Genomic DNA, 19,445 nt, shown 5'->3' with positions numbered 1-19,445 from the left:
GTTCTCTGTCTGTTGCTGAGAAGATGATGGATATGGCTTACTATTATTCAGCCTATTGCGTCCACCATTGTTAAAACCTTGTTGAGGTTTTTGTTGATCCTTCCATGAGAAATTTGGATGATTTCTCCATGATGAGTTATAGGTGTTTCCATAAGGTTCACCTAAGTAATTAACCTCTGCCATGGCAGGGTTTTCAGGATCATAAGCTTCTTCAGAAGCTACCTCTCTAGTACTATTGGATGCATGTTGCAATCCATTCAGATTTTGAGAGATCATGTTGACCTGTTGAGTCAACACTTTGTTCTGAGCCAGTATGGCATTCAGAGCATCAATTTCAAGAACTCCTTTCTTCTGAGGGACCCCATTATTTACGGAATTCCTCTCAGAGATATACATGAACTGGTTGTTTGCAACCATGTCAATGAGTTCTTGAGCCTCTTCAGGCGTTTTCTTCAGGTGAATAGATCCACCTGCAGAATGGTCCAGTGACATTTTCGAAATTTCAGAGAGACCATAATAGAATATATCTAATAGGGTCCATTCTGAGAACATGTCAGATGGACATCTCTTGGTCAGCTGCTTGTATCTTTCCCAAGCTTCATAGAGGGATTCACCATCTTTTTGTTTGAAAGTTTGAACATCCACTCTCAGCTTGCTCAGCTTTTGAGGAGGAAAGAATTTATCTAAGAAGGCAGTGACCAGCTTATCCCAGGAGTCCAGGCTATCCTTAGGTTGTGAATCCAACCATATTCTAGCTCTGTCTCTTACAGCAAAAGGGAAAAGCATGAGTCTGTAGACTTCAGGATTAACTCCATTCGTCTTTACAGTATCACAGACCTGCAAGAACTCAGTTAAGAACTGATAAGGATCTTCAGATGGAAGTCCATAAAACTTGCAGTTTTGTTGCATTAATGCAACTAGTTGAGGCTTAAGCTCAAAGTTATTGGCTCCAATGGCAGGAATGGAGATGCTTCTTCCATCAAACTTGGATGTTGGCTTTGTGAAGTCACCAAGCATTCTCCTTGCATTATTATTATTATTTTCGGCCATCTCTTCCTCTTGTTCGAAATTTTCTAAAAGGTTGCCTCTGGATTGTTGTAATTTAGCTTCTCTTAATTTTCTCTTCAGAGTCCTTTCAGGTTCTGGATCAGCTTCAACAAGAGTGCCTTTATCCTTGTTCCTGCTCATAAGAAAGAGAAGAAAACAAGAAAGGAAAAAGGAATCCTCTATGTCACAGTATAGAGATTCCCTTATGTTAGTAGAAGAAGAAAGGGGTAGAAGAAAGAAGAAGAGGATTCGGATTTTTGGATGAAGAGAGGTGAAGAGGAGTGTTAGTAATTGAACAATTAAATAGAAGAAGATAAGAGAAGAGAGAGAAGAATTCGATAATAATTTTAAAAAGGGGTTAGTGATTTTCGAAAATTAGAGATAAATGTGATTAAAATTTGAAACAATTAATTAATTAAAAAGAAATTTTGAAAAAGGGATGAGGTATTTTCGAAAATAGAAGAGGGAAAAGTAGTTAGGTGGTTTTGAAAAAGATAAGAAACAAACAAAAAGTTAGTTAGTTGATTGAAAAAGATTTGAAATCAAATTTTGAAAAAGATAAGAAGATAAGAAAAAGATAAGATATTTTGAAATCAAATTTTGAAAAAGATAAAATTTTTGAAAAAGATAAGATAAAAGATAAAAAGATATATTTGAAAAAGATATTTTGAAAAAGATTTAATTTTAAAATTGACTTAACTAACAAGAAACTACAAGATAAGATTCTAGAACTTGAAGATTGAACCTTTCTTAACAAGAAAGTAACAAACTTCAAATTTTTTGAACCAATCACATTAATTGTTAGCTAATTTTCGAAAATTTGATAAAAAGATAAGAAAAAGATTTTGAAAATATTTTGAAAAATATTTTTGAAATTTTCGAAAATGCTAAAAAAAATGAAAAAGATATGATTTTTGAAAAAGATTTTGAAAAGATAAGATTTTTAAAATTGAAATTTTGACTTGACTTGTAAGAAACAACTAATTTTTAAAAATTTTTTTGACCAAGTCAACCCAAAATTTCGAAATTTTAGAGGAAAATAAGGAAAAGACATTTTTGATTTTTAAATATTGAATGAAAAACACAAAAATGACCCAAAACATGAAAATTTTGGATCAAGACACAAGATGCATGCAAGAATGCTATGAATGTCAAGATGAACACCAAGAACACTATGAAGATCATGATGAACATCAAGAACATAATTTTGAAAAATTTTTGATGCAAAGAAAACATGCAAGACACCAAACTTAGAAATCTTTAATGCATGAAACTTATGAATGCAAAAATGCACATGGAAAACAACAAAAGACACAAAACAAGAAATCATCAAGATCAAACAAGAGGACTTGTCAAGAACAACTTGAAGATCATGAAGAACACTATGAATGCATGAATTTTCGAAAAAAATGCAAGAAAAATTTTTAAAGCATGCAATTGACACCAAACTTAAAAATTAACACAAGACTCAAACAAGAAACACAAAATATTTTTGATTTTTATGATTTTCTAATTTTTTTGTATTTTTATTAATTTTTTTCGAAAAACATTTTTTTTTTAAAAAAAACGAAAAATAAAAGAAAAATTTTGAAAAAGATTTTTGAAAAGAAAATTACCTAATCTGAGCAACAAGATGAACCGTCAGTTGTCCATACTCGAACAATCCCCGGCAACGGCGCCAAAAACTTGGTGGACGAAATTGTGATCACTTGTTATGTATTTATAAAGGATGTACTCTGAAGGCATTGTTTATTGTCTTCACAATCTCGTTCAACTAACCAGCAAGTGTACTGGATCGTCCAAGTAATAACCTTACGTGAGTAAGGGTCGAATCCACAGAGATTGTTGGTATGAAGCAAGCTATGGTCACCTTGCAAATCTCAGTTAGGCAGATTAAAATAGTTTATGGGTTTTCGAAAATAGAAATAATAAAATAGAATATAATAAAAAGGATAGAACACTTATGCAGATTCATTGGTGGGATTTCAGATAAGCGGATGGAGATGCTGTAGAGCTCTTGGACGCCTGCTCTCCTACTCCTTCTGCTCAATCCTTCTTACTCCTTTCCATGGCAAGCTTTGTATAGGGGTTCACCATCAACTGTGGCTACTTTCATTCCTCACGGGGAAATAACCTGTGCGGCTGTCACTCGCACAGCTAACCAGTCTGGAGGCATCACCCATGGCTGATAGCTACATCCCATCCTCGCAGTGAAAACTATGCTAACGCACTCTGTCACAGTACGGCTAATCACCGGTTGGTTCCCGCTCCTACTGGAATAGAATCCCTCTTTTGCGTCTGTCACCAACGCCCAGCAGGTTAAAGTTTGAAGCACGTCACGGTCATTCATGATCGGAATCCTACTCGGAACACCACAGACAAGGTTGGACTTTCCGGACTCCCAGGATCCTACTCGGAACACCACAGACAAGGTTGGACTTTCCGGATCCAGATGAATGCCGCCAACTATCTAACTTATACCACGAAGATTCTGTTGGGGAATCTAAGAGATACGCATTCAAGCTCTGTTGCATGTAGAACGGACATGGTTGTCAATCACGCGCATTCATAAGTGAGAATGATAATGAGGGTAATCTGACTCATCACATTCATCATGTTCTTGGGTACGAATGAATATCTTGGAATAAGAATAAGAGAGAATTGAATAAAAGAAGATAGAATTTCATTAATACTTGAGGTGCAGCAGAGCTCCACACCCTTAATCTATGGTGTGCAGAAACTCCACCGTTGAAAATACATAAGCAAAGAGTTCAGGCATGGCCGAATGGCCAGCCCTCTCTAACGTGATCAATGATCCCCTAAGATGAAGAATAAAACAAAACTGAGATCAAAGATGTCTAATACAATAGATAAATGTCCTATATATACTAGACTAGCTACTAGGGTTTACATGAGTAAGTAATTGATGCATAAATCCACTTCCGGGGCCCACTTGGTGTGTGCTTGGGCTGAGCTTGATCAATCCACGTGTAGAGGCATTTCTTGGCGTCAAACTCCAGGTTATGACGTGTTTTGGGCGTTCAACTCCGGATCATGACGTTTTTCTGGCGTTTAACTCCAGACAGCAGCGTGTACTTGGCGTTCAACGCCAAGTTACGTCGTCATTCTTCGAATAAAGTATGGACTATTATATATTGCTGGAAAGCCCTGGATGTCTACTTTCCAACGCCGTTGAGAGCGCGCCAATTGGAGTTCTGTAGCCCAAGAAAATCCATTTCGAGTGCAGGGAGGTCAGAATCCAACAGCATCAGCAGTCCTTTTGTCAGCCTTCTTCAGAGTTTTGCTCAAATCCCTCAATTTCAGTCAGAATTTACCTGAAATCACAGAAAAACACACAAACTCATAGTAAAGTCCAGAAATGTGAATTTAACATCAAAACTAGTGAAAACATCCCTAAAAGTAGCATAAACTTACTAAAAACTATATAAAAACAATGCCAAAAAGCGTATAAATTATCTGCTCATCAGCTGCCATCTCCTTCTCTTGTTCGAAAATTTTTGAAAGGTTGCTTTTGGATTGTTGTAATTTAGCTTCTCTTAGTTTCCTCTTCAGAGTCCTTTCAGGTTCAGGATCAATTTCAACAAGAGTGCCTTTTTCCTTGTTCCTGCTCATATGAAAGAGAAGAAAACAAGAAAAGAAAGAGGAATCCTCTATGTCACAGTATAGAGATTCCTTTATGTTAGTAGAAGAAGAAAGAGTGAAGAATCCAAACACAAGGGATAGATTATGTTCGGATTTTTAGATGAAGAGAGGTGAAGAGAAGTGTTAGTAAATAATTAAATAGAATAAGAGAGAAGAGATAGAAAATTTTGAAAATAATTTTATAAAAAAGTGTTAGTAATTTTCGAAAATTAGAGATAAGATAAGATTAAAATTAAAATATAAAACAAAAGAATTTTTGAAAAAGAGATGAGATATTTTTGAAAATCAGAGAGGGAAAAGTAGTTAGGTGGTTCTGAAAACGATAAGAAACAAACAAAAAGTCAAAGAGTTAGTTGAAAAAAAAATATTAGAAGATAAGAAGTTAGATAAGATATTTTGAAATCAAATTTTGAAAAAGATAAGATAAAAGATAAAAAGATTTAATTCAAAAATTCTAAAATTACTTACTTCACTAACAAGAAACTACAAGATAAGATTCTAGAACTTAAAGATTGAACCTTTCTTAACAAGAAAGTAACAAACTTCAAATTTTTGAATCAATCACATTAATTGTTAGTGAGTTTTTGAAAATTTGATATAAAGATAAGGAAAAGATTTTGAAAATAATTTTAGAAAAGATTTTTAGAATTTTCGAAAAATAGAAAAAAATGAAAAAGATATGATTTTTGAAAAAGATTTTGAAAAGATAAGATTTTTAAAATTGAAAATTTGACTTGACTTGTAAGAAACAACTAATTTTAAAATTTTTTGACTAAGTCAACTCAAATTTTCGAAAATTATGAGAAAAATAAGGAAAAGATATTTTTTGATTTTTGAATTTTTTTTATGATGAGAGAGAAAAACACAAAAATGAACCAAAACATGAAAATTTTGGATCAAAACACAAGATGCATGCAAGAACACTATGAATGTCAAGATGAACACCAAGGACACTTTGAAGATCATGATGAACATCAAGAGCATATTTTTGAAAAAATTTTTGATGCAAAGAAAACATGCAAGACACCAAACTTAGAAATCTTTAATGCATGGACTCTAACAAACAAAAAATACATATGAAAAACAACAAACAACACAAAATAAGAAAACATCAAGATCAAACAAGAAGACTTGTCAAGAACAACTTGAAGATCATGAAGAACACCATGAATGCATGAATTTTTGAAAAATGCAAGAAAAATTTTTAAAGCATGCAATTGACACCAAACTTAAAAGTTGACTCAAGACTCAAACAAGAAACACAAAATATTTTTTATTTTTATGATTTATAATTTTTTTGTATTTTTATTAATTTTTTTCGAAAATATTCTTTAGAAAAACGAAAAAGAAAAGAAAAATTTTGAAAAATATTTTTGAAAAGAAAATTACCTAATCTGAGCAACAAGATGAACCGTCAGTTGTCCAAACTCGAACAATCCCCGACAACGGCGCCAAAAACTTGGTGGACGAAATTGTGATCAACAATAATGGCTCTTTGGCATGTGCATAAAAACATTAACTCAGCACTTTCTTTCCAGAATCTCGTTCAACTAACCAGCAAGTGTACTGGGTCGTCCAAGTAATAAACCTTACGTGAGTAAGGGTCGATCCCACAGAGATTGTTGGTATGAAGCAAGCTATGGTCACCTTGTAAATCTCAGTTAGGCAGATTAAATGGTTATGGATTTCGAAAATGAATAATAAACAGAAAATAAAATAGGATAGAAATACTTATGTAAATTAATGGTGGGGATTTCAGATAGGCGTGTGGAGATGCTAGAATCCTCTCGAATCTCTGTTTTCCTATTGCTTTCATCCAATCCTTCTTACTCCTTTCCATGGCAAGCTGTATGTAGGGCATCACCATCGTCAATGGCTACTTTTCATCCTCTCGGGAAAATGGTCCTATGCGCTGTCACTGCATGGCTAATCGTCTGGAGGCATCACCCTTGACAATGGCTACATCCCATCCTCTCAGTGAAAATGGTCCAAATGCTCTGTCACAGCACGGCTAATCATCTGTCGGTTCTCAATCAAGTTGGAATAGAATCCATTGATTCTTTCGTGTCTGTCACTAACGCGTAGCCTTCAGGAGTTTGAAGCTCGTCACAGTCATTCAATTCCGGAATCCTACTCGAAATACCACAGACAAGGTTAGACTTTCCGGATTCCCATGAATGCCGCCATCTATCTAGCTTATACCACGAAGATTCTGTTTGGGAATCTAAGAGATATGCGCCCGGCCTAAGGTAGAACGGAAGTGGTTGTCAGTCACGCGCGTTCATAGGTGAGAATGATGATGAGTGTCACAGATCATCACATTCATCAAGTTGAAGTGCAACGTATATCTTCGAATAAGAATAAAAGAGAATTGAATAGAAAATAATAGTAATTGTATTGAAACTTGAGGTACAGCAGAGCTCCACACCCTTAATCTATGGTGTGTAGAAATTCCACCGTTGAAAATACATAAGTGAAAGGTTCAGGCATGGCTGAATGGCCAGCCCCCTGAATGATCAAAAAACCAAATGGTCAAAAGATGTCTAATACAATAGTAACTTATCCTATTTATACTAGACTAGCTACTAGGGTTTACATGAGTAAGTAATTGATGCATAAATCCACTTCCGGGACCCACTTGGTGTATGCTTGGGCTGAGCTTGATCTATCCATGAGCTGAGGCTTTTCTTGGAGTTGAACACCAAGTTGTAACGTGTTTTGGGCATTCAACTCCGGGTCGTGACGTGTTTTTGGCGTTTAACTCCAGACAACAGCATGTACTTGGCGTTGAGCGCGACTTTACGTCATCAATTCCCAAATAAAGTATGGACTATTATATATTGCTGGAAAGTTATGGATGTCTACTTTCCAACTCCGTTGAGAGCGCACCATTTGGAGTTCTGTAGCTCCAGAAAATCCATTTTGAGTGCAGGGAGGTCAGATTCCAACAGCATCAGTAATCCTTTTGCCAGCCTTTTTCAGAATTTTGCTCAAGTCCCTCAATTTCAGCCAGAAATTACCTGAAATCACAGAAAAATATACAAACTCATAGTAAAGTCCAGAAATGTGAATTTAACATAAAAACTAATGAAAACATCCCTAGAAGTAGCTTGAACTTACTAAAAACTACCTAAAAATAATGCCAAAAGGCGTATAAATTATCCGCTCATCACACAACTCTCAAAATATGCCATCGACGCGCACGCGCCATGCCCGCGTACGCGCGGATGCCCTTCCTTCACTACATTTTTTTCTTCTCCTCTTTCCATTTCTTTCCTTCTCCTTTCTTCTTTCCTTCTTCTACCCTCCATCTAACACTCCCAAACACCATTGTTAACCATTTATTTTAGTTAGTTAGTTAGTTAATTAGTTAGTTAGTTAGTTAATTAGTTAGTTAGTTAGTTGATTAGTTAGTTTTAGTTTAGCTTTCATTTTATTTTCTCTCTTTTCATCATAAGTGTTGGATTATTGACTTTGTTTACTATACATTGCTGCCCCTTATTGGCTAAATGCTAATTTAGCATTAATGTTTTTAGATAATCTTTGTTGGATTCTATGATTGAGGTTATATTTTGCTACTTGGTTTTGAGTTTTTCATGCTTACCTTTTGAAAAATACCAAGTGATGAGAATTGCCTTTGAGCTTATAACTCTTTTGAATTGCATGTTGTAGCTAGCCACCGTGTGATTTGAACTCTCTCTTTGAGTGGGCAATTTCTTGATGGATGTTGTGCATTTACCTTAATGCATTGTGTTCATGATTATATGCATCCATATATGTTTGACATGATTGCTTCCATGCTTCTTTAATGCTTGTTTTACCTTACAAGTTTACTTAAAGCATCTCAAGCACACTAGGATAAGTGAAGTGTATGCTTCTTTTGTAACATCGCCCTTTTATGCTAATGTGTGTTCTAAACCGCGCATTTAGAATTCACACACTTATTTGTCATTAATGTCACACTAATCAACCACTCAATTCTAGTGATTTACCTCACTCCAACAATGTATGCTTCCTTGATTTTGTATCTTCTCATCTTATGGTGTTATATTTTTGTTTTTCATGACAAATGCACCACAAGCAATACGGAAGCAAGACTAAGAACATGCAGCAATCCAGAAATTTGCCGTACCCCCTTGCTCATCTTTGAATGCATCGAGGACGGTGCAAACTTTTAAGTGTGGGGAGGTCTTCCGACTAATCGGCGATTTTGGGTGACAAATTTCTAATCCCAACACTTTTGCATTTCATTTTAGGTTTTTTGGATTCTTATTGCATATATATACACAATAAGCTTAGTCAAAATAATGAAATTTTTCAAGATTTCTATCTATAGGGCACCTCAATTGATTTGAGTGAAAACTTTTCATTAAACTTGCTTGAATCACACACACACACACACACACACACACACATATATATATATATATATATATATTGTGGAACATGAATTTTTGAGCTAAGAACACAAGCAAGTGAGTTTTGAGCCTATTGGTGTGGTTACATCTTATAACCACTTATTTTCCTTCTTGTGTGCATTATTCTCTTTCTATGATTGTAATCTTTGAATTGTTTGATTCTTTATGTCCATTAATTTGTGTATTCATGCATTTATATGATTGAGGCCATCATTTCATTAGCTCACTTACCCAAATGGCCTTACCTTTTATCTTCCTTTGTTAGCCAATTTGAGCCTACGCTTAACCCACTTTGTTCTTAATTTAGCACATTACAAGCCTTAAAGCAAAAAACAATAAATGTCCTTAATTTGGATCTTTGATTGGCTTAGGCTAGTGTGTGTGAGTATCATTCAAGTGTGGGAACCTTGGGACATTGGGTGAATAAAAGGGTAAGTTTTATATTGTTATTGAAAATATTGGGAATTGGGTACATACTCATGTATTACTCAAATGTAAAAAAAACTTATGCATTGATGCTCTTGTATATAGAAAGAAAAAAAATGATAAAAAACAAAAGAAAAAAAAGAAAAGAAAAGAAAAAATATAGAAAAAGAAAGAAAAAGAAGAAAAATAATAAAAAGGGGACAAAATGCCCCAAAGCAAAGTGTAGCTCAATAAAATCAATGCATAAGTGTTGTGAAATGAAAAGGGATACACGAGTATGTGAAAAAGTGAAAAATGGGTAGTTAGGGTAGAGCTTAATTGTATAGGGTGTCATAGGCTAGGTGGGAAGTTTAAGCTTATCAAAGATTCAAATTTTAAGCTCGCTTGACCAAATATGCATCTTACCTTGACCCTAGCCCCATTACAACCTATGAAAAGACCTCATGATATATGTATGCATGCATGAAATATTTGTTGATTGTTAGAAGAAAAACAAATCTTAGAAAGCATGATTAGGAGAGAATTGAGAGAATCAACCCTAAACACTTGAGCAAATAGAGTGCAAACACATCCGGTGAGGGTTTGATGCTCAATTACATGTCTCCACCTATGATCATCTCCTTTCATGCAAGTTTGTAAAAATATTTAATAGCTCAATTCAATTGTGGATTAGACTTGCTAGTCCTTTAGCCCTTATGCATATATGCTTATTGAAAATTGATTTATTTTGACCAAGCAATTGCATTCATTTAGATAGTTGCATGTAGGTAGATTGCATTTAGTTAGTTTCCATTGAATAAATGTTAATACCCTTCGCTTTCTCTTGGTTTAAGCATGAGGACATGCTTGGTTTAAGTGTGGGGAGGTTGATAAATCCCATTTGTAGGGTTTACCTTGTATTGATTTTTGGGGATTTTATCACATTTTACCCACATTTATTCAATGAAATAGCATGGTTTTGTATATTCTCCTTTAATTGTGCTTAAGAGTGAAAATATGCTTTTTAGGTCTTAAAATAAATAAATTTAATTCACCTTGATTCCATTAGATGCCTTGATATGTTTGTTAAGTGATTTAAGGTTTAGGAGGCAAAGATTGGATCAAGGGAATGAAGAAAGAAAGCATGAAAAGTTGGAGAACTCATGAAGAAATGAAAGAACCGAAAAGCTGTCAAGCCGACCTTTTCGCACTTAAACAAGCATAACTTGAGCTACAGAGGTCCAAATGATGCGGTTCTAGTTGGGTTGGAAAGCTAACATCTGGGGCTTCGAAATGATATAAGATTTACTATGGTTGAACCGCGCATGGTGACGCGTATGTGCATAGTACGCGCACGCGCCGTTGCTGCCACCTGGTTCACTTAAGGCAAAACGTGGCCAGCGAATTCTAAAGCATTGTGGGCCCAATCCAACTCATTTCTGATGTTATTTAACCCAAGGAGTGAAGAGGGAAACACATGTTAGTTACCATTAGTTTAGTTTAGCTTAGTTTAGTAGTGAGAGTTAGTTTCTAGAGAGAGAATCTCTCACTTCTCTCTAGAATTAGGATTAGGTTTAGTTCTTAGATCTAGATTTTAATTCATCTTCTTCTACTTCTATCTTCCAATTCCTTGTAGTTACATTCATTCTTCTTCTATTCTTTTATTGTAATCTCTTTTATGTTGTTCTTGTGTTTTGTTATAGATCTACTTTTGTTTCTTCTACTCTCTTTAAGAGGTAATTCGTGTTGATCTTGTGTTCCTTTAATTGTTGTTATTAATTCTTTGCAATAATTGTTGTTAGATTTTGTTCTTGTTGTTGATTTACTATGCTTTTCTTTTATGCCTTCCAAGTGTTTGATGAAATGCTTGGTTGGATTTTAGAGTAGAATTTTATGTTCTTGGCTTGGAAAGGTAACTTAGGAACTCTTGAGTTACTAATGTCCAAATAATTAATGATTGGGATACATTGACTCTAGTTCTCACTAATTGAATTAGTGGAGAGTTAGGACTTATGGACTAGGATTGATATAGCTCATTTGACTTTCCTTTACTACTAGTTAGACGATGATTTAATGAGATTAATCCTTGCCAATTCTCATATTGTGGTTAGTGATTATGATAGAGATCCTTAACCACCAACCCTTGCCAAGACCTTTTTAGGCCTTAGTTTACTTTCTTGCCATTTATCTTTCATGCTTCTTATCAAAACCCCAAAATAACTCACAACCAATAACAAGACACTTTATTGTAATTCCTAGGGAGAACGACCCGAGGTTTAATACTTCGGTTTATAGATTTTAGGGGTTTGTTACTTATGACAAACAAATTTTTGTATGAAAGGATTAGTGTTGGTTTAGAAACTATACTTGCAACGAGATTTCATTTGAAAAATTCTAAACCGTCAAAAATCCAAATCATCACCAATCACCACTCTTGGGGCCTTGTCACTTGCTTTAACTTGCTTGAAGGCTTTCTGCGCCTAGTTTGGGATCCCAGGGGCTATTGGAAGTACAAACATTGGTGGAGATTCCTGGATCAATACAAGCACAAGCCACCCTAGCAGGAAGCTCATCAAATGTCCAACTTAAGGACTATAACTAAAAGTGCTAGGTGGGAGACAACCCACCATGGTATGATCATTCATTTTGTAATTTTAATTTTATTTAGTTTTGTTTGTTTCTGAGATTTATTTTATTTTATTGAACCTGGAATCATGCATAGCATTTACATTAAGCACTACGTTTGCATCTGCATATTGCATTAAATATATATATATATATATATATATGAAAAAACACGCACGCGACGCGGCAGCATTGCTGACGCGTCCGCGTTACTAGTGCGTTGGGAAGAAAAGAACTGAACAGAGAGTCACAAGAGAGTGTGGCTGGAGGCGCGCCTTTAGCATAATTTGACCCCACGCGACCGTGTCAGGTGGAACTTTGGACTCCCACGCGACCGCGTCACCCACGCGGCTGCGTGCCATGAAAATCGACCTCAAAAAGGTGCATGGCCGAAAGTTGTGCTGGAATTGGGCTGGACTCGTGCTAGAAGCCCAAGCCCTCCCATGCGAACGCGTGCCCCACGTGACCGCGCCGTCTTTCAAAATTGGCCATCCACGCGATAGCGTCACCCACGCGACCGCGTCATCCAGATTTTTGGCAAAATAAGATTTTGAACTGAAAGTTGCGCGAGCGCGCGGCTGCCCTCGCGCCTGTAGCACGACGTCACTCCCGCGACCGTATGCCCCTCGCGGCCGCGTCATTTGACGATAGCGCCAACCACGCGAACGCGTCACTCATGCGTTCGCGTCACCTGCGCCGCTTAGCTTATCCAGATCAGCCAAGATATCTTCTCTTTTCTCCCCCAAATCTAAATCTTTTCTTTCCCTTCTTATTTCTTTCTTCCTTCCTTTCTTTTTCTTCTTTTTTCTTTTAATTGGTGTTGGAAATTTATTTGGGTCATTATTTCTCATATTTTGCTTATGGATTATTTTAGATTTGTTTAAACAATTATATATTATTATAAAGGTGCGTGCATGTTCTAATTAATATTTTCCATACCTTATTTAACATGCATGCTATGTGTTTGTGAAAACGCCCATATTGCATTTTGCACTATTTTTAGATTTCTTTTAAATCTACTACTCTAAATGCCTGCTTTTCACATAACCCCTTCTCTATTTTATTATTTAAATATAATTGTTTTTACAAACATATTATTAGTTTGGTAGACTTGGTAATCCAACTTGGACATTGAATGCTTGATCTATGCTACTCATGCCCTTGCCGGCATGCCAATAATCATCTTGCATTTAACTGTCATCACATGCACTTACTATATTTCCATTGATGACTTTTCACATGTAGTCATGACCATGTGTTAACATCATTCTTCTTTACTGTTGATGAGCAGATAATTTATACGCTTTTTGGCATTGTTTTTAGGTAGTTTTTAGTAAGTTTGAGCTACTTTTAGGGATGTTTTCATTAGTTTTTATGTTAAATTCACATTTCTGGACTTTACTATGAGTTTTTGTGTTTTTCTATGATTTCAGGTAATTTCTGACTGAAATTGAGGGATTTGAGCAAAACTCTGAAAAAGGCTGACAGAAGGACTGCTGATGCTGTTGGAATCTGACCTCCCTGCACTCAAAATGGATTTTCTGGAGCTACAGAACTCCAATGGGTGCGCTCTCAATGGCGTTGGAACGTAGACATCCAGGGCTTTCCAGCAATATATAATAGTCCATACTTTATTTGAATAATGACGACGCAACTTGGCGTTGAACGCCAAGTTCATGCTGCTGTCTGGAGTTAAACGCCAGAAAAACGTCATGATCCGGAGTTGAACGCCCAAAACATGTCATAACTCAGAGTTCAACTCCAAGTAAAGCCTCAGCTCGTGGATTGATCAAGCTCAGCCCAAGCATACACCAAGTGGGCCCCGGAAGTGAATTTATGCATCATTTACTTACTCATGTAAACCCTAGTAGCTAGTCTAGTATATATAGGACATTTATCTATTGTATTAGACACCTTTGGTCTCAGTTTTGTTTTATTCTTCATCCTAAGAGATCATTGATCACGTTTCAGGGGGCTGGCCATTCGGCCATGCCTGAACCCTTTGCTTATGTATTTTCAACGGTGGAGTTTCTGCACACCATAGATTAAGGGTGTGGAGCTCTGCTGTACCTCAAGTATTAATGCAATTCTATTATCTTTTATTCAAATCTCTCTTATTCTTATTCCAAGATATTCATTCGTACCCAAGAACATGATGAATGTAATGATGAAAGTGACGATCATTATCATTCTCACTTATGAACGCGCGTGATTGACAACCACTTCCGTTCTACATGCAACAGAGCTTGAATGCGTATCTCTTAGATTCCCCAACAGAATCTTCATGGTATAAGCTAGATAGATGGCGGCATTTATGAGGATCCGGAAAGTCTCACCTTGTCTGTGGTATTCCGAGTAGGATCCTGGGAATCCAGAAAGTCTCACCTTGTCTGTGGTATTCCGAGTAGGATTCCGGTAATGAATGACTGTGACGTGCTTCAAACTTGCAAGTGCTGGGCGTTAGTGACAGACGCAAAAGAATCAAGGGATTCTATTCCAGTAGGAGAGGGAACCAACCAGTGATTAGCCGTACTGTGACAGAGTGCGTGAGCATTAGTTTTCACTGCGAGGATGGGATGTAGCCATCAACCATGGGTGATGCCTCCAGACGATTAGCCGTGCGAGTGACAGCCGGATAGGATCATTTTCCCGAGAGGATTGAAAGTAGCCACAGCTGATGGTGAACCCCTATACAAAGCTTGCCATGGAAAGGAGTAAGAAGGATTGGGTTAAAGCGGTAGAATAGCAGGCGTTCTTGAGCATATAGTATCTCCATTCGCTTATCTGAAATTCCTACCAATGAATCTGCATAAGTCCTCTATCCCTTTTATTATTTATTTTCTTATTTCTATTTTCGAAACCCATAAACCATTTAATCTGCCTAACTGAGATTTACAAGGTGACCATAGCTTGCTTCATACCAACAATCTCTGTGGGATCGACCCTTACTCACGTAAGGTTTATTACTTGGACGACCCAGTACACTTGCTGGTTAGTTGAACGGAGTTGTGAGTTCAAATAAAGACAATTATTGAATAAATCCATACAAGCACAAAGAATAGTGATCACAATTTCGTCCACCAAGTTTTTGGCGCCGTTGCCGGGGATTGTTCGAGTATGGACAACTGACGGTTCATCTTGTTGCTCAGATTAGGTAATTTTCTTTTCAAAAACTTTTTCAAAATTTTTCTTTTAATTTTCGTTTTTCCAAACTATGTTTTCGAAAAAAATTAATAAAAATACAAAAAAATTAGAAAACCATAAAAATCAAAAATATTTTGTGTTTCTTGTTTGAGTCTTGTGTTAATTTTTAAGTTTGGTGTCAATTGCATGCTTTTAAAATTTTTCTTGCATTTTTCGAAAATCTCATGCATTCATAGTGTTCTTCATGATCTTCAAGTTGTTCTTGACAGGACTTCTTGTTTGATCTTGATGATTTCTTGTTTTGTGTTGATTGTTGTTTTTCATGTGCATCTTTGCATTCATATTTTTCATGCATTAAAAATTCCTAAGTTTGGTGTCTTGCATGTTTTCTTTGCATCAAAAATTTTTTCAAAATTATGTTCTTGATGTTCATCATGATCTTCATAGTGTTCTTGGAGTTCATCTTGACATTCATAGCATTCTTGCATGCATCTTGTGTCTTGATCCAAAATTTTCATGTTTTGGGTCATTTTTTGTGTTTTTCTTTAAAAATTTAAAAATCAAAAATATCTTTTCCTTATTTCCCTCCAAAATTTCGAAATTTTGGGTTGACTTGGTCAAAAATTTTTAAAAATTAGTTGTTTCTTACAAGTCAAGTCAAAATTTCAATTTTAAAAATCTTATCTTTTCAAAATCTTTTTCAAAAAAATCATATCTTTTTCATTTTTTTCTATTTTTTGAAAATTTCAAAATTATTTTTCAAAATATTTTCAAAATCTTTTTCTTATCTTTATATCTAATTTTCGAAAATATGCTAACAATTAATGTGATTGGTTCAAAAATTTGAAGTTTGTTACTTTCTTGTTAAGAAAGGTTCAATCTTTAAATTCTAGAATCTTATCTTGTAGTTTCTTGTTAGTTAAGTAATTTTTAAAATTAAATCTTTTTCAAATATCGTTTTCAAATATTTCTTTTTTATCTTTTATCTTGTCTTTTTCAAAATCTTTATCTTTTTCAAAATTTGATTTCAAATCTTTTTCAATCAACTAACTAACTTTTTGTTTGTTTCTTATCTTTTTCAAAACCACTTAACTACTCATCCCTCTCTAATTTTCGAAAATACCTCCCTCTCTTTTTCAAAAATTCTTTTTGTTTTAAATTTTAATTTTAATTATATTTTGTCTTTGATTTTCGAAAATTACTAACCTCTTTTTCAAAAATTATTTTCGAAATTCTTCCTTCTCCTTTCTTATTCTATTTAATTAATTAATTTCTAACACTTCTATCCACCTCTCTACATCTATGAATCCGAACTTCTTATATCTCTTGTGTTTGGATTCTTCCACCCCTTTCTTCTTCTACTAACATAAAGGAATCTCTATACTGTGACATAGAGGATTCCTCTTTCTTTTCTTGTTTTCCTCTCTTTCATATGAGCAGGAACAGGGAAAAAGGCACTCTTATTGAAGTTGATCCAGAACCTGAACGGACTCTGAAGAGAAAATTAAGAGAAGCTAAATTACAACAATCCAGAAATAACCTTTCAGAAATTTTCGAACAAGAGAAGGAGATGGCAGCCGAAAATAATAATAATAATAATGCAAGGAGAATGCTTGGTGACTTCACAAAGCCAACGTCCACGTTTGATGGAAGAAGCATCTCCATTCCTGCCATTGGAGCCAATAACTTTGAGCTGAAACCTCAACTAGTTGCTTTAATGCAACAAAACTGCAAGTTTTATGGACTTCCATCTGAAGATCCTTATCAGTTCTTAACTGAGTTCTTGCAGATCTGTGAGACTGTAAAGATGAATAGAGTTGATCCTGAAGTCTACAGACTCATGCTTTTCCCTTTTGCTGTAAGAGACAGAGCTAGAATATGGTTGGATTCACAACCTAAGGATAGTCTGGACTCCTGGGATAAGCTGGTCACTACCTTCCTGGATAAATTCTTTTCTCCTCAAAAGCTGAGCAAGCTGAGAGTGGATGTTCAAACCTTCAAACAAAAAGATGGTGAATCCCTCTATGAAGCCTGGGAAAGATATAAGCAGTTGACCAAAAGATATCCATCTGACATGTTTTCAGAATGGACCCTATTAGATATATTCTATTATGGTCTCTCTGAATTTTCGAAAATATCACTGGACCATTCTGCAGGTGGATCTATTCACCTGAAGAAAACGCCTGAAGAGGCTCAAGAACTCATTGACATGGTTGCAAACAACCAGTTCATGTATACCTCTGAGAGGAATTCCGTGAACAATGGGATACCTCAGAAGAAAGGAGTTCTTGAAATTGATGCTCTGAATGCCATATTGGCTCAGAACAAGATGTTGACTCAACAGGTTAACATAATCTCTCAAAATCTGAATGGATTGCAACATGCATCCAACAGTACTAGAGAGGTAGCTTCTGAAGAAGCTTATGATCCTGAGAACCCTGCCATGGCAGAGGTTAATTACATGGGTGAACCATATGGAAACACCTATAACCCATCATGGAGAAATCATCCAAATTTTTCCTGGAAGGATCAACAAAAGCCTCAACAAGGCTTTAACAATGGTAGACGCAATAGGCTGAACAATAGTAAGCCATATCCATCATCTTCTCAGCAACAGACAGAGAACTCTGAACAAAACACTTCTAATTTAGCCAATATAGTCTCTGATCTGTCAAAGGCAACTTTCAGTTTCATGAATGAAACAAGATCCTCCATTAGAAATCTGGAGGCACAAGTGGGCCAGCTGAGTAAGAAAGTTATTGAAACTCCTCCCAGTATTCTCCCATGTAATACAGAAGAAAATCCAAAAGGAGAGTGCAAGGCCATTGATTTGATCAAAGTGGCCGAATGCACTAGGGAGGAGGAGGACGAAAATCCTAGTGAGGAAGACCTCCTGGGACGTCCTTCAAGCAAGAAGGAGTTTCCTATTAAGGATCCAGAGGAATCTGAAGCTCATCTAGAGACCATAGAGATTCCATTAAATCTCCTTCTGCCATTCATGAGCTCTGAAGATTATTCTTCCTCTGAAGAGGATGAAGATGTGACTGGAGAGCAAGTTGCTCAATATTTAGGAGCTATCATGAAGCTGAATGCCAAGTTGTTTGGTAATGAGGCTTGGGAAAGTGAACCTCCCTTGCTCATTAGTGAACTAGATACTTGGATTCAGAAAACTCTACCTCAAAAGAAACAAGATCCTGGCAAGTTCTTAATACCTTGTACCATTGGCACCATGAGCTTTGAAAAAGCTCTATGTGATCTGGGGTCAGGGATAAATCTTATGCCACTCTCTGTAATGGAGAAGTTAGGGATCATTGAGGTACAACCTGCCTTGTTTTCATTGCAATTGGCAGATAAGTCATTGAGACAAGCTTATGGAATAGTAGAGGACGTGCTAGTAAAGGTTGAAGGCCTTTACATCCCTGCTGATTTCATAATCCTAGACACTAGGAAGGAAGATGATGAATGCATCATCCTAGGAAGACCTTTCCTAGCCACAGCAGGAGCTGTGATAGATGTCAACAGAGGAGAATTAGTCCTTCAATTGAATGGGGACTACCTTGTGTTTGAGGCACATGGCCATCCCTCTGTGACAAAAGAGAGTAAGCATGAAGAGCTTCTCTCAGTTCAGAGTCAAGAAGAACCCACACAGTCAAACTCTAAGCTTGGTGTTGTGAGGCCACAACCAAACTCTAAGTTTGGTGTTAAGATCCCATATCCAAACTCTAAGTTTGGTGTTGGCAACTATACAACATTGACCTGATCACCTTGTGGCTCCATGAAAGCCACTGTCAAGCTATTGACATTAAAGAAGCGCTTGTTGGGAGGCAACCCAATTTTATTTATCTAATTTTATTTTATTTTGTTTCTTTGTTATTTTTGTGTTTAATTAGGTACATGATCATGAGGAGTCACGAAAAAATCAAAAAAATTAAGAATAGAGTCAAAAACAGAAGAAAAAAATTTTTCACCCTGGAGGTAGCGCAGACTGGCGTTCAACGCCAGTAAGATGCATCTGGCTGGCGTTCAACGCCAGAACAGAGCACCATTCTGGCGCTGAACGCCAGAAACAAGCAACAACCTGGCGTTTAACGCCAGGAATGTGCACACAGAGGACAAACTGGTGCTGAACGCCAGAAACATGCA

The 19,445-nt window shown here is 36.2% G+C and overlaps 1 non-coding gene across 1 annotated transcript; it reads left to right on the top strand.

Annotated features, from left to right (window-relative positions):
• The first annotated feature begins 550 nt into the window (after positions 1-550).
• Positions 551-654, top strand: LOC112719051 (small nucleolar RNA R71). Its single transcript, XR_003161371.1, has one exon. It is a non-coding gene; the product is annotated as a small nucleolar RNA R71 (small nucleolar RNA).
• Positions 655-19,445: the final 18,791 nt, after the last annotated feature.

Source organism: Arachis hypogaea, chromosome 10 (assembly GCF_003086295.3).
Source record: "Arachis hypogaea cultivar Tifrunner chromosome 10, arahy.Tifrunner.gnm2.J5K5, whole genome shotgun sequence".
NCBI lineage: Eukaryota > Viridiplantae > Streptophyta > Magnoliopsida > Fabales > Fabaceae > Arachis > Arachis hypogaea.
The sequence above is the reverse complement of the archived record's forward strand: the minus strand, read 5'-3'. Positions and strand labels throughout refer to the sequence as shown.